General features: G+C 38.5%; 1 protein-coding gene across 2 annotated transcripts in view; it reads right to left on the bottom strand.

The window, feature by feature from the left end:
• The window catches only part of LOC124415931 (substance-K receptor-like), a 30,447-nt gene that overhangs the window by 12,445 nt on the left and 5,942 nt on the right, over positions 1-12,060 (bottom strand). The gene's annotated exons all lie outside the window — the stretch shown is intronic.

Below are 12,060 nucleotides of genomic sequence, written 5' to 3'. Positions count from 1 at the left end.
CGTAATTTTATAGATAGAACTTGGCAAGCAAAAATACTGAAAAGTTCTCGTGGATTTTTAGTGCATTTTTCTTGCAAACAGCGATTCGTTATTTTCATAGGCAGTCAGTATCAAAACAACGTGAATGAGAAACAGCGATGTGTCAGGCATGGAAAAGCTCAGCTGCTGCTGTAGGCACTTAAGCCCCTGCAAATAAGAAAGAAGCTCCATCACCGCAGCCGGAGCGTCGATTTTGGAAACTGTCGACTTTATATCCACTTTCCAAAATCCAAGTGGCTTATTTTTTTCTCAATCTTTTCCTGTAGCTTACAGGACGATACTCGAATTGCTCAGAATTGTGCTTTAATTTGCTGATTCTTCATTTTTTAATCATGTTTCAACTGTCACGCGACTTGTGTGTGGAAAATTTTAAATCCAACTGATGTCGTAATGTCCGCGCTTGAATTTAATCTACTTTTTTTCGTGAACTAAAAACGGCGCAAGTGTACAACGCATATTCAGAAAATCGCGATTTTATTCAAATCTCCGAAGGAGTCGAAATTCTCGTTCATAAATCTTCTCTTAGCGGCTTAAATTTTCACCCGTTACCATCTATCTTGAATATATATAATATAGCAGGCGTAAATTCGGTTCAACAATCCGTGAAATAACTCGCTTCTGTATTATAAGACTTTGAGGGCGTGTGTATAATTATTTGTTCCTGCAGTAAAATGAAGAACCCTTCGCACCAAATTACAACGATTTCAATTCTGGTCCGCCCAGATTTCGAGGTAGCTCAATCATTTTAGCAGACCTGAAGTAAATAATAAACCGATCGATTTGCAATAACGGCTGGGAATTTCAAACAATCGCTTGAGTTACGGAGTGTAATAAATAACCCATCGAATACATTAAATGAATGAGCTCATTGTGATTTATCACCGAGCTCAATATTCAATCGAATTCGGATATTCAAATTCAACCGATTGTTAGCTGGTTAAAAAAGAAGAGCATTGTATCTTAAATACCTGTATAGTTATCAATTTTCTTATAACTCATAATGTATCCAACAGCGAATAGACGTGATTTGAATTTGTTGTAATAATTCACAAAATATTTGATTTTCGGGTGAAAATAAATTTATTATCATTATAATTATACATACATTTTTCGTTCGCGAAACGACCGTGATCAACGGGAATCACGAAGAAAGCCTCGAAGAAACAAATTTGATTGAAACTCGAGTTGTACTGACAGACTGAACAATAGCCTGCAAAATATTGTATAGGTAAGCCTGAGAAAAAGATTTATATACAATAAGCAGGCTTCTGTTCGGGTATTTGACTTCCGAGATACGCACGTATAATATAAAGATACACAGAAGTGAAAATCGTCAGTCAAAGAACCGCATTTCGTGTAATTTCTTTTTTCTACATCCCGCCTCCACCGCCTTCCCAACATTAATTGGATCCCATTGGTCCCTGGGTACTGGTGGGTCATCACAAGTCATAAGTATTATCTTCTTTAGTCCCCACCTTCCTCGATTCCATAGATTAATCGCGCATTCCCAATATCCTCGCATTTGTTCACGCAGAATATTTTCCATGATTCGATACCGGACACCGACGAAGATAAATTGCTTTTGTTCAATCGTGCAAATAACGTGATAGTGAAGAAGCGAAAAATTCTCTAGACCATGTGTGGTTTTATACGAGGAATATTGGAGAATCGTGAATCGATACCTCGTCGAAGGATGAGGAAAATTAATTTCCCGAAAGACTTGGCACTGACTTGACGATCCGTACAGAGAAGAACATAAGAGAGACAAAAAGGCAACATCGTGGAAAAAAATTGTTGTAACACACCGATTAATAACGCAACTGGCAGAATTATTTATTAGTGACAGAATGTTAACCCTGAGATTTTGTTCTCTGTACCTACGATATACGGATGATAAATTTTTATTGGGAAATGCGATGGCCTTCCTGGTATGAGAATCCAGATTGGCGACTGAGGCATGATTGCTCTGACATCAACTCAACATTGCGGAATTCAATCGGGTGAAAATACGTCGATCTCTTTCTGATCAGACTAAAGTGTGAGTTAATTAACAGCGAGGTGAAGAAGATTAGATTCGTGCCAGTGGCTGCAAAGATTTTATTAAAAGTTCTCGGCAGTGAAACGTGTTGTGCCTATAATGTGATACATACCATGCAGCCGATGAGCGGTCGATATCACCTCCGGAATAAAATGAATGAGAATTCGGAAAAGCTTCGCGTATAAAGCACTTCACAGGATTTTGGTTATACCCTTTGAAATTGAACTTTCACCTTCGAACGTCGTAGGCCTACTGATCCGCTTCGATCGTCTGTCCTCGCTATATTATGAATAGATATATCGTCACACCAGCATGAAAAGATGCCCAATTCTCACGCAAATTGTCTATATTTTTACTCTTCGTGATCGTGTATTCAAGCGAACTCGAAAGCTCTATAATTTTTCTAAGCTCTAGAATTTTTCTATTATCGAAGAATTTTTGTAATTTCATCAGGAGTTGTTGCACATCGAGTATTCATCAAATCATCATGTATATTCGCAAACTACGAATATGTGTTTAGTTTCAGAAAACTAGAAAATACTGGAATTGCATTGTAATAAAAAACGCCTAGATGTAAATTATTCACTTCGTATTACGTCAAAATAGTTAAAAATCTAATATAAAAATTCGAGTTCACTCTTTCTCACTGCGAATTGTCTGAAAGATGTATTAAAATACAAACGTGTGGGCGTGTGGTTTTCATTACCAAAGCTATAAATTTTTGCAGGTCAACAAGCAATTATTGGGATTAATATATACGAACTGACCAGTGGGTGTGATTAATCAATTACCAAAATTGTTCGACGGCACTTCGTCGGCAGATGGTTCGTACATTCAGGAAGTTGCAGGAAATCATTGTCGAAATCCGGCATAAACGCGGTTAACCGCAAAACCGGCATGTCGATGGTTGACGATGGTCTATTAATAAAACAGCGTTGAGTAAAGCGTCGATTCTCAATAGATTAAAAGGCCTGATCCCATTAGCCAGTCATAACGGACTCCCGAGCAAACATTATCTCACTTTTCATGTTCCAGGAGCGTCGCTATTAGTTGGGGCGCCACGAACCGTCGAATTTTACGTCGCCTGCAGAAACACGACGCGTAAAACTGGGTCGTTAGAAATGAGGTTGAGTTGATTAAAGCTCGGGTAAATTTCCGGACCGCATACAGATAACGTATCACGCGAGGTGTATATGCGCTAATTTTTTGTTTGAAAGATATTTTCGTCGCCAGTCACCGTCACCATAGAATGTTGCCTCGTTCATAAGGTCTGTAAGGTCTGCTGCTGCAGACCTCGATGCAGAATATTCATAATGTGTCAAAGTCCTTCAAGTCATGAGTCTCAAAGGCGTGAACTTGATTGCGTCTGACTGACAGTGCAGATGAAGAAAAACGCGAAACTATTGGGCGAAACCTGAGTAATTTCGCGTTTGCTCAATCGTTTGATACACTCTCGAAGACGTCAACGGCTTTGAATCGTAGACGACATGCTAGGATAATAAGTAGCCTAGACTTGAGTCAGGACCCGACAATTGTCTTCAGCTCAATTTCAAATCCATTGCCTTGATGAAACTGTATTCAATGCTTTCCCTGCAGAGTCAGAGATCATTCCATTCATCGTCGTGGTGAACATCGCTCGTCAGACGCTAAAATTGTGCCTAATTCCGTCACATATTGAACTATTTATAACGATGCGTTTTCGCCTTAAGTTGAAAGATGTCTCGCAAAAAAACGGGATATATTTAGACCGTGAATTTGCGACCAATCCGGACAATTATTTTCACCCGGGATATTGCAAAATTTGCAGCAGTACTACAGGTGCAAGCAAGACTTGCAAGTGTAATTTAATTAGCAATGAAAACATTCCTCAAGTGGCTGAGGTAATTTGCCAAACGATCTTCAAGAGTGAACCTTGGATATCCTAGGTTACACTCGAGCCGCGGATTGCAAGCTTTCATGACGCGAAGGGAGAATTTCTTGCACAGCGCTAACGAGAGGTGTTTAACCGGTCCTTTGCGAGGATCATTTCCTTTGAACGCGATAACTATTAATCAGTGACACTTTGGGCGGCTGATTGAAGAAAAGAGTGAAAGTATTGCACTGGCAGAGTGATTTTTTTTTTTTTAATTTTTTATTAATTTTCGTTAGACGATTTCCACTTCTTTTTATGATCTCGCTGATTGTCCTTCTAATCGCATTACGAGCTAACGAGGATCACGCAATTAGTAAAAAATCGTGCAATATACTCGTAGTTTTCATAAAACCCTTACAGACTTGAACGAGATGATTGAAATTCTCGCCGAGTAAAGGAAACCGCACTTCGCGGGCAATTCGATGATTCAGTGGGCCGAGTTATGGGCCGTTAAATCGGTTTATTAATATTGTTGTACCGTCATTAACAACAATGTGGCAATCGCGATTACCGGCGTGTTGCTAAAATGGTTACGGATATACACACGACTGCAGCCAGAGAGCTGAGCTAAATGGGTGTGGAGAAAATTAAAGCCTGCCTTTATGACGCAATCTGTTACACCAGACTTGATCTGTGTACCTACGCATGGCCTGAAATTCGCTTGGTTATTAGCCTCTGCAATCATGGCAATATTCGCGAAGACTGGAGGGTCTGCTAAATTGCAGATCTGGTAAGGAAAAGAAGAAAAGGAAAAAACTGAGGTCGAAACTGAAAAGTTGCACGTTTGACGACCTCAAGACTCTCAAGAAAATCTCCAGTCTCACACTTTTTTTTCTCTAAAAACAACAGTCCTGAGCTGATTTAGTGAAAAGCGAAGTAAAAGGTATGTTTATCCGGAACCGTCAATCTCGGAAAAAGCTTTAAATCCACATAAAAATGGCTTGACTTTGCAGTGCTCACAGCTACGTCTGTAGCAGCCTTCGAGTGGATTTGCGGCAGCGTTTCTTATAAAAAAGCTCGATTATCTCAGGGAAACTTTCGAGAAATCACTTGTTACTTCCGAAAACAATACCAGTTCATATCCTGTACGAAATCAATTTACAACTGCAGGATAGAAGCTGGCGATGAGAGAATGGCTACGATTTCATCCGATGAGAAATTACTTGGTAGGTAATATTTTTCTCTCCTTCGCTCGCGTCGAACGATATATCGAAAACAATAAACTTCGCTCTCGTCGACTTTGCCGTCCTTCCAACGCAGGAATTCCATTCAGTCGTAAGTATAAAGTTCTGGAAAACGGAGGGCTGAAAATGTCTTCCAAGCTTCCGCGATACCAATTCGGAAATTTCCTCAAGTCAAGCTTCGACGCGTGTCAACCAAGGTTTTGTGAATTGCGAGTACGACAGTCGAGAAACGATTTGTCGTTATTGTTGGAGTTGAGGGTGCCAGCTAATAACAGAGGAAAGAGGGAAAAAGTTGGACTTTATTTCGACGCCGAATACACTTACCGCGGATTTAACGTCACCAATTGCCAGTAATATTGTCGCTAATGGCCCCATTTTCATACATTTTTATGAAAGCCTCTTTGCGCACCGTCTTCTAGTATCTCAAACCTAATGAGGCGAGTGCTTTTATCAACGACTAAGATTTGCCACCAGCTCTTGGAAAACGTATCTCGTATTTTTTGCCGGTAAATCGATCACCACTTTTCGACATTTGTATAAGCGTTCAGCTGATGGTGTTCGTAAATCTTTTTCAAGCTGGTATCATACGGTTCTTCGAAAATTCGTCATCTATCAGTTGTACTAAATATTATTATCTCTGGTCGCTTAACGCCAAAAGCGAAATGAATCAACGTCAATTCACTACAACTACTACAACTTTGAGGCACAAATTTTTTACGGCGCAAAAAGTCTGCCTTGGAAATATGTAGATACGTGAAAATAGAATCTCGAGAAGATTATTTTCTGATGCTTGTTTTACTTTGTTGGACAGATAAGATAAAAAATCGGGTTAACTTATAGTTCATCAGCATTGACTCGCTGGTTTATTTGAAATAGAATTTGCGGAGGGTACTTGAGAAGTGAAAATATCGTAGTAAAATAGTAACTATATATGTCTACAAGGAAAGAATAAAACTTGTTACGATGTATTCTCAGCAAGGATTCGAGAAGTAATGTTTATTATCATGTTTGTTAATTCCCTTGAGATTAGAAATTTTCAACGCCAATAAGTGCGAAATTTTATTCATCATTTCAAACACATGGTGCGTAAGAATATAAATTACGATGTTATAAGTATTAATCTGCCGGTTGTGACATGTTCCTGTATAAAAAATACGCGAAAAGTTTTGAGGGCGACAAATGCAAATTGACAATTAATATTCCAGAGTCTATCACCGCAGCTCAGAATCAAATTAAATGCAATTACGATAGGCTTCAGATTAATGATAGATCAAGTGATGTACGAAATGAATGTGTCGAAGATCGAACGAAACGAGGGGATCTACGTGGCGATTTTTACTGTGAGGTGAAATAAACACCGCGCGAATAAACGAACGAATAGTCCAGCCTTTTGCGCCAATCACTCGTATATTGCCGAAATAAATAGAGACTAGGAATTACCGATGTAATCGTAAAATTCGAACAGCTGATTTCACCCGACTTACTAGCCGCATGGGTGTCAAGTATCCTTGGATCCATAAACATCTTCGAGTTGTATAATTGTACGAAATAGCCGAGAGATCCATAAAATTTTTGTGTGTTTCTCAATCGAGATGATAGCTGGTGGTTAGTTAGATATGTAATAATGATCGTCAAATATTCGATCAGAGCGTCATTGGATGTTAAAACTTTATCCTCACAAGGTTCAAACGTATGAAAGTGCTTGAAATATTAAAACGTATCTTTTTCCTTTCAATTTCAATTCAAAAACCGAAGAGAAATTATTCTCTTGACTGCCTATTGTATCGTATATAACTCTGAACCTACATTCAGTTTCTCTCAACTAGATAATCTCCGTGTTTGGAATATTTCATATTATATTATTTTATTTATAAATACGAGATAAACTTAATCTAACGAATCAAAACGAATGCGACTCCAGCCGATTCGCTCTTTTTGTGCCTGATTCTGAAGAACTCCAGGTCGAATCACTGGTCGTTTTTCAAACGTCTCGATAAGAAAGAAGAGCGGTTTTTCGTTATTCTCATTTTTGCAGAATACTTACCCCGAGGTATATTTTGTCAGGAGTGAAAAGCTCGCTTGCTGGGTTTACCGAACGGCCTGAATGAGCCATAGACACGACGCGAGGGGTTAACCACCCACGAAATACGCGCACATCATTTGTTAAAAGCTTATGAAAATGCCAAAATCCACGCAAAGCTCTGAAAATCGTTTGATACCTTGCCAGCTCGAAAAAAGAGCTCCCATTAACGGCTTGGAACAGCTTCACGTCTTCGTGAGGATGTGTGATACAGACTACGAGAATTATCTGTTCTTGGTATCCGGTTTGGATCAACCATATTTGTGTAATACCTGCTCGGCCGGAAACAAACGGAGTAGCCGATGGCGACGTGATTTATCAGGGTGATGGTTAATTGAGAATCATCCCTGCTGAGAAAAGCAGCAAACGAACATCCGGCATCAGAAGTTAGACCGGAATCTAGACCATTAGCGTAACACCGCAGGGACTAATCTTATTGATCGAAAAAAACAGGCCGGAAAAATATTTTTTTCACAACACTTTTCATCACCATGAAAAGAGAAGAGTCTGTCGGTCTATCCAAAAAACTTTGGCGATGACACCGAAAACGGATGAATGAAAAATGTGAAACTGATAAAACTTGGCAGCAAAAAGAAAATGTTTTGAAAGAAAAATTATAGCAAGAAAAAATTTGTGAAAAAGAAAAGATTTGTAAACTTTTAAAAAAATAAATACGTAAATTGGGAAAAACATAATTGTTTATTTGAAAAAAGTATTAAGGAGGAAAAATCATGGGCTTGTCGGTAAGATATTGAGAATCAATTCATTTGCGGTAATATCGGAAGTTGAGATTAAACGAAACATGGTAATTTTGATTCCCATTATTTGATTGTAAAATCCTGTAAGTTTCGAGATATTCGAGAACGAAATTTTCTAAAATCCTGTTTGTCGAATTCTTGGGGTACGGGAACGTGAAATTAGAAAAAGTGATTTTTCGCCGAAACCAACTGTTTTCTTTATTGTTTGAAAATAAAAAAAATAACAAAGCCATTTGACGTAGTGAGAGAATTTAAAGACAGTTTAGTTCAACCTGACCCTGAATTTTCGACCTGCATGGATCACGCAAGGTTTATACTTTTTAAAATCATTCTACGGGACAGAACTTCGATGTATAAAATCGATCTACTTTCTTATCAACATCGGCGCCATTGTTTTAACAATTATAAAAAGTGTCGGATAAATCTTGAAAAGTTAGATCTGATTGTAAGAAATGATTTCGAAATTTCGCGTCCAAAGTAGGTAAAATATTTATACCTAAGCTCGCTTTCTCGAAAGTTTAAGGTGTGGAACATCCATTACACTATAAAGCTTTTGAAATTTCATACGCACTTACTGTAAACGTCACGCGATCCGAGCTAGCGAGCTCATCGTAAAATGAATTGAGTTGACACCCGACTCCGCGATCTGCGATGGCACTTTGTGACACACTTTGGATGTTCCTGCAGGAATTTCCGGGTGAATTTGACTCCTCCTTAATCATTCGCCATTCCCAAAATTTATCATATAAATTATATACATTTATGTATGAGGAAATTTCGAACAACGAGATTCCAGCAAGCAAGTTCCCATCAACGACAAAACGATCCTAATTATTCAATGCAGGATTCAATTAGTGGACAAAAGTGAAAAACGTAGAAATATGAGAATATAAAAACCTCCATGAAGTGCAGTCAGATAATTTGCAAAAAATTCAGTCAAGTGACCTTGCAAGAAAGGTATTTGACCCGGTGCTATCAGAAATGGGACCGAGAAAAGTCTGAGCATCGCTGGCGCGAGTAAGTTTGCAGGGTATAAATTTAAATAATTCGAACATTAATTCAATGGGCGACAAAATTGGGGTTGACAATGAATAACTGGCTCTGACAGAATCGCTTTCTGCGCGTTTTAAAAGCTTGTTTACTCGCCTCGGCGATATCTATAGGCTACGAGGCGTTTCAATTGTAATTGGCTTGGAGTGAAATCAATTGCCAAACTTCGAGTAACTCGGTGAGATTTTGCAGGCTGACCTTTGAGCTTCGAGTGTACTTCATGTTCACACTCACAGGTATAAAAAAATACAAAACAAAAACGAAAATGGAAGAAAAGAAAAGTAAGTTTAAAGATTGATCGCGTTTTCAAGTTCCTGTAAAGGTGGAGATAAAAAGCGTGATCACGAGGCGATATCATCTTTTCATCTCGAATAAAATGCAATAAACAATAATGATACACTTATGCACAAGTCCTATACCTACAACAGCTGCGACCGAGGAGCTATGCGCGTTTCATACGTATAGATACTTCGTATTTTTCATTTTTCTATCGCGGCATAGACTTTATTTCAATCCCGGTCTCTTTCGCAATATTGACGATGAGTATATCATATTCTCTCCGATTGCATCTCGTCCTTCGATACGAGCCGCTGTTGTACATAAAATTCAGAGAAAATTGTTCACCCGAGGTAGAATCGACAGAATCACTTGCGGATCGATGAAACAGCGAGAAATTTAAGTCTCAGTACCAAGGGTGTCGGAGTTTCTCGACACGAGGTGATTCAAAGCGGTTGGTAAGCCTTATTGAAGAAAATCTATCATCCCGGTATCGATATAGATTGAAAATAACCATGGAGATAAATAACGTCTAACCAAGCATTGTTACGTTCCTACGTTTATACAACGTCGAAGAAAATGCGTCGAACCTTGTGCTTCGGGTCCCGAGTAGACGAAACAAAAATAAGACAAAAATGCGGAGTCAATAATTCTCGAAAAGCATCGAGGTCAGAAGCCAAAATATAAATAGTATTGTCGAGGACAGGATTGCTCGTCATCCTTGGCATTGTTGATGAAAATTATCTTATTGTCAGTTCTTAGCCTTTATCACCTAAAGCTTTGATAGTATTGCCGTTCTTTTGCTTCGACGCGACGGGCGAAAGAAAAATGGGTAATCACTGTGCCTCGGAGTAAAAGTTGAACGAGAAGAATAAACCGCGCTCTTTATACTCGGAGGACAAAAAAGTTCATCGCTCCTCAGAAATTTGCATGACAGAAACGTTAGAAATCGATAATGCATTTGAAACAATCTTTAATGATGTAAAAATCGCGCTTCAACTTATTCGGGATCATTTAAATTCAGCGTAAGTAAGGAGTCTGGAATTGCAATTAAAATTGCGTGTAGACTCAAAAGGCGAATAAACAGCCGATGCGTTGGAGTTCGTTTTTGACGTCAGGAGCATAACAGGAGGTGACATGACTTGAATTTCGAAACTTTAACCGAAACCACGTGGTACTCATCAAATTTCCGGCCGCAAATTCACTTTCAGCAGCCCTTCGCGCTTGTAATTTGAAGAATATGAACGCTGAGTTCCTCGGGCAGGAAGATCTTGCTAGAAGACGTGAAAATTTTTCCGCTCCATATGTAAATTAATTTCCTTACATAATGCAACCGCAAAAATTTCACCTCGTATATTTTTTAACAAAGTTAATAACTAAACACCCGATAAAAAGAGAAATGTGGGCAACCAATTACCGCGATACTTAGGTACCAGCTATCATTTTCTGGATGAAATTTTTTCATCGCCCACCAGCAGCCGCGGATGTTACAAACAAAATGTTGTTTCGCCGTATTTGAATTCCCGAATGAAACTATAATTTTAGTTTATTTACCTTTTAGAAGAGAAGAAAAATTATGTCAATTCTTTGCAAGTATTCGGGCACGTTTCGTTCACAATGAAGCACAAATTTCATCCAATTACTGTGCAGCTACGCAACATCTTTTGAAATGAGAAACTGGATGGTCTATTTCAATAATATTAATTGTTAATCGACGTAATAAAATGTAGAAATACTGTAATATTCTTTCGAGAGTAATAAAAATCTACGGTTATTACACTGCGTTGAGGTTGCATAAAATTGATCGTCTTAGTAGCTTTGTCGTTTGTACTTTTTCTATTAAGTAACGTCGAATAGCAATTGGTTCAGGAATCTCAAGCCTAGCATGCGGAATCGCGATCTCAACTGATGGATCATAGTTCTGTCATTCTTTTATCACATCCTTGATCATTTTTCTCACATAATTTCAAACCAAGCACGTACAGTCCATGCATCGGTACAGCGAAGAGAAAATGCGGATGTGAGATACTTTTTCCTTTTGCAGGGCAAGAAAATACCATTCGATCCATATTGTATACGAAGCTCTATTCACGGCTCATCAATTCATAATACGTAACAGGGTAAAAAACAATTTCAGCAATTTTTCCTGCATGCTAGTTCTCGATATCGTTTAATACCACCGATTCATCGTCACGCTTCGTTTCTTTTATCTCCAAGCTCATGCCCAATGATCCGTACAGCAGCTCTTACTGCTTGCCGGCGGCTGTCAAAACCAACGTTTCCTGTTTCCGGGTTATTCGAATGCAACAATATTGAGGAGTCTGAACTCCCCAAACATCCTGAATTTATACTTGATTTCGTTACGGAGGAAACTAAACTGACGCATGTAACATCTAAACAGCAGCGTCAATTTTAACCGAAGGTCAAATAGCCGTTTCGCATTTATACTTCTCTGCCAGATTGCATCGACAGAATTTCACTCCCATTAACATATTGTTTGCTGTCTTCGTTTTTTAAGAAACCCTGTCTGTCAGACCTATGTGTTTGTTCTATACTTAGATAGACCGATCGCGAATGCAATTATAATAACCTTCGTAGTATCGTAAACTAGTGCACAAATATTTATACAGAAGTAAAATAAAAAAATAAAAATAAAAAAAAAAAAAACACTCATACACACTCGCAACGATGATCTGGTTTTCTTATCTCTCTGTGTATCCTAA

This window comes from Diprion similis, chromosome 2 (assembly GCF_021155765.1).
Source record: "Diprion similis isolate iyDipSimi1 chromosome 2, iyDipSimi1.1, whole genome shotgun sequence".
Taxonomy (NCBI): domain Eukaryota; kingdom Metazoa; phylum Arthropoda; class Insecta; order Hymenoptera; family Diprionidae; genus Diprion; species Diprion similis.
This window is presented reverse-complemented; position numbering and strand designations above follow the sequence as displayed.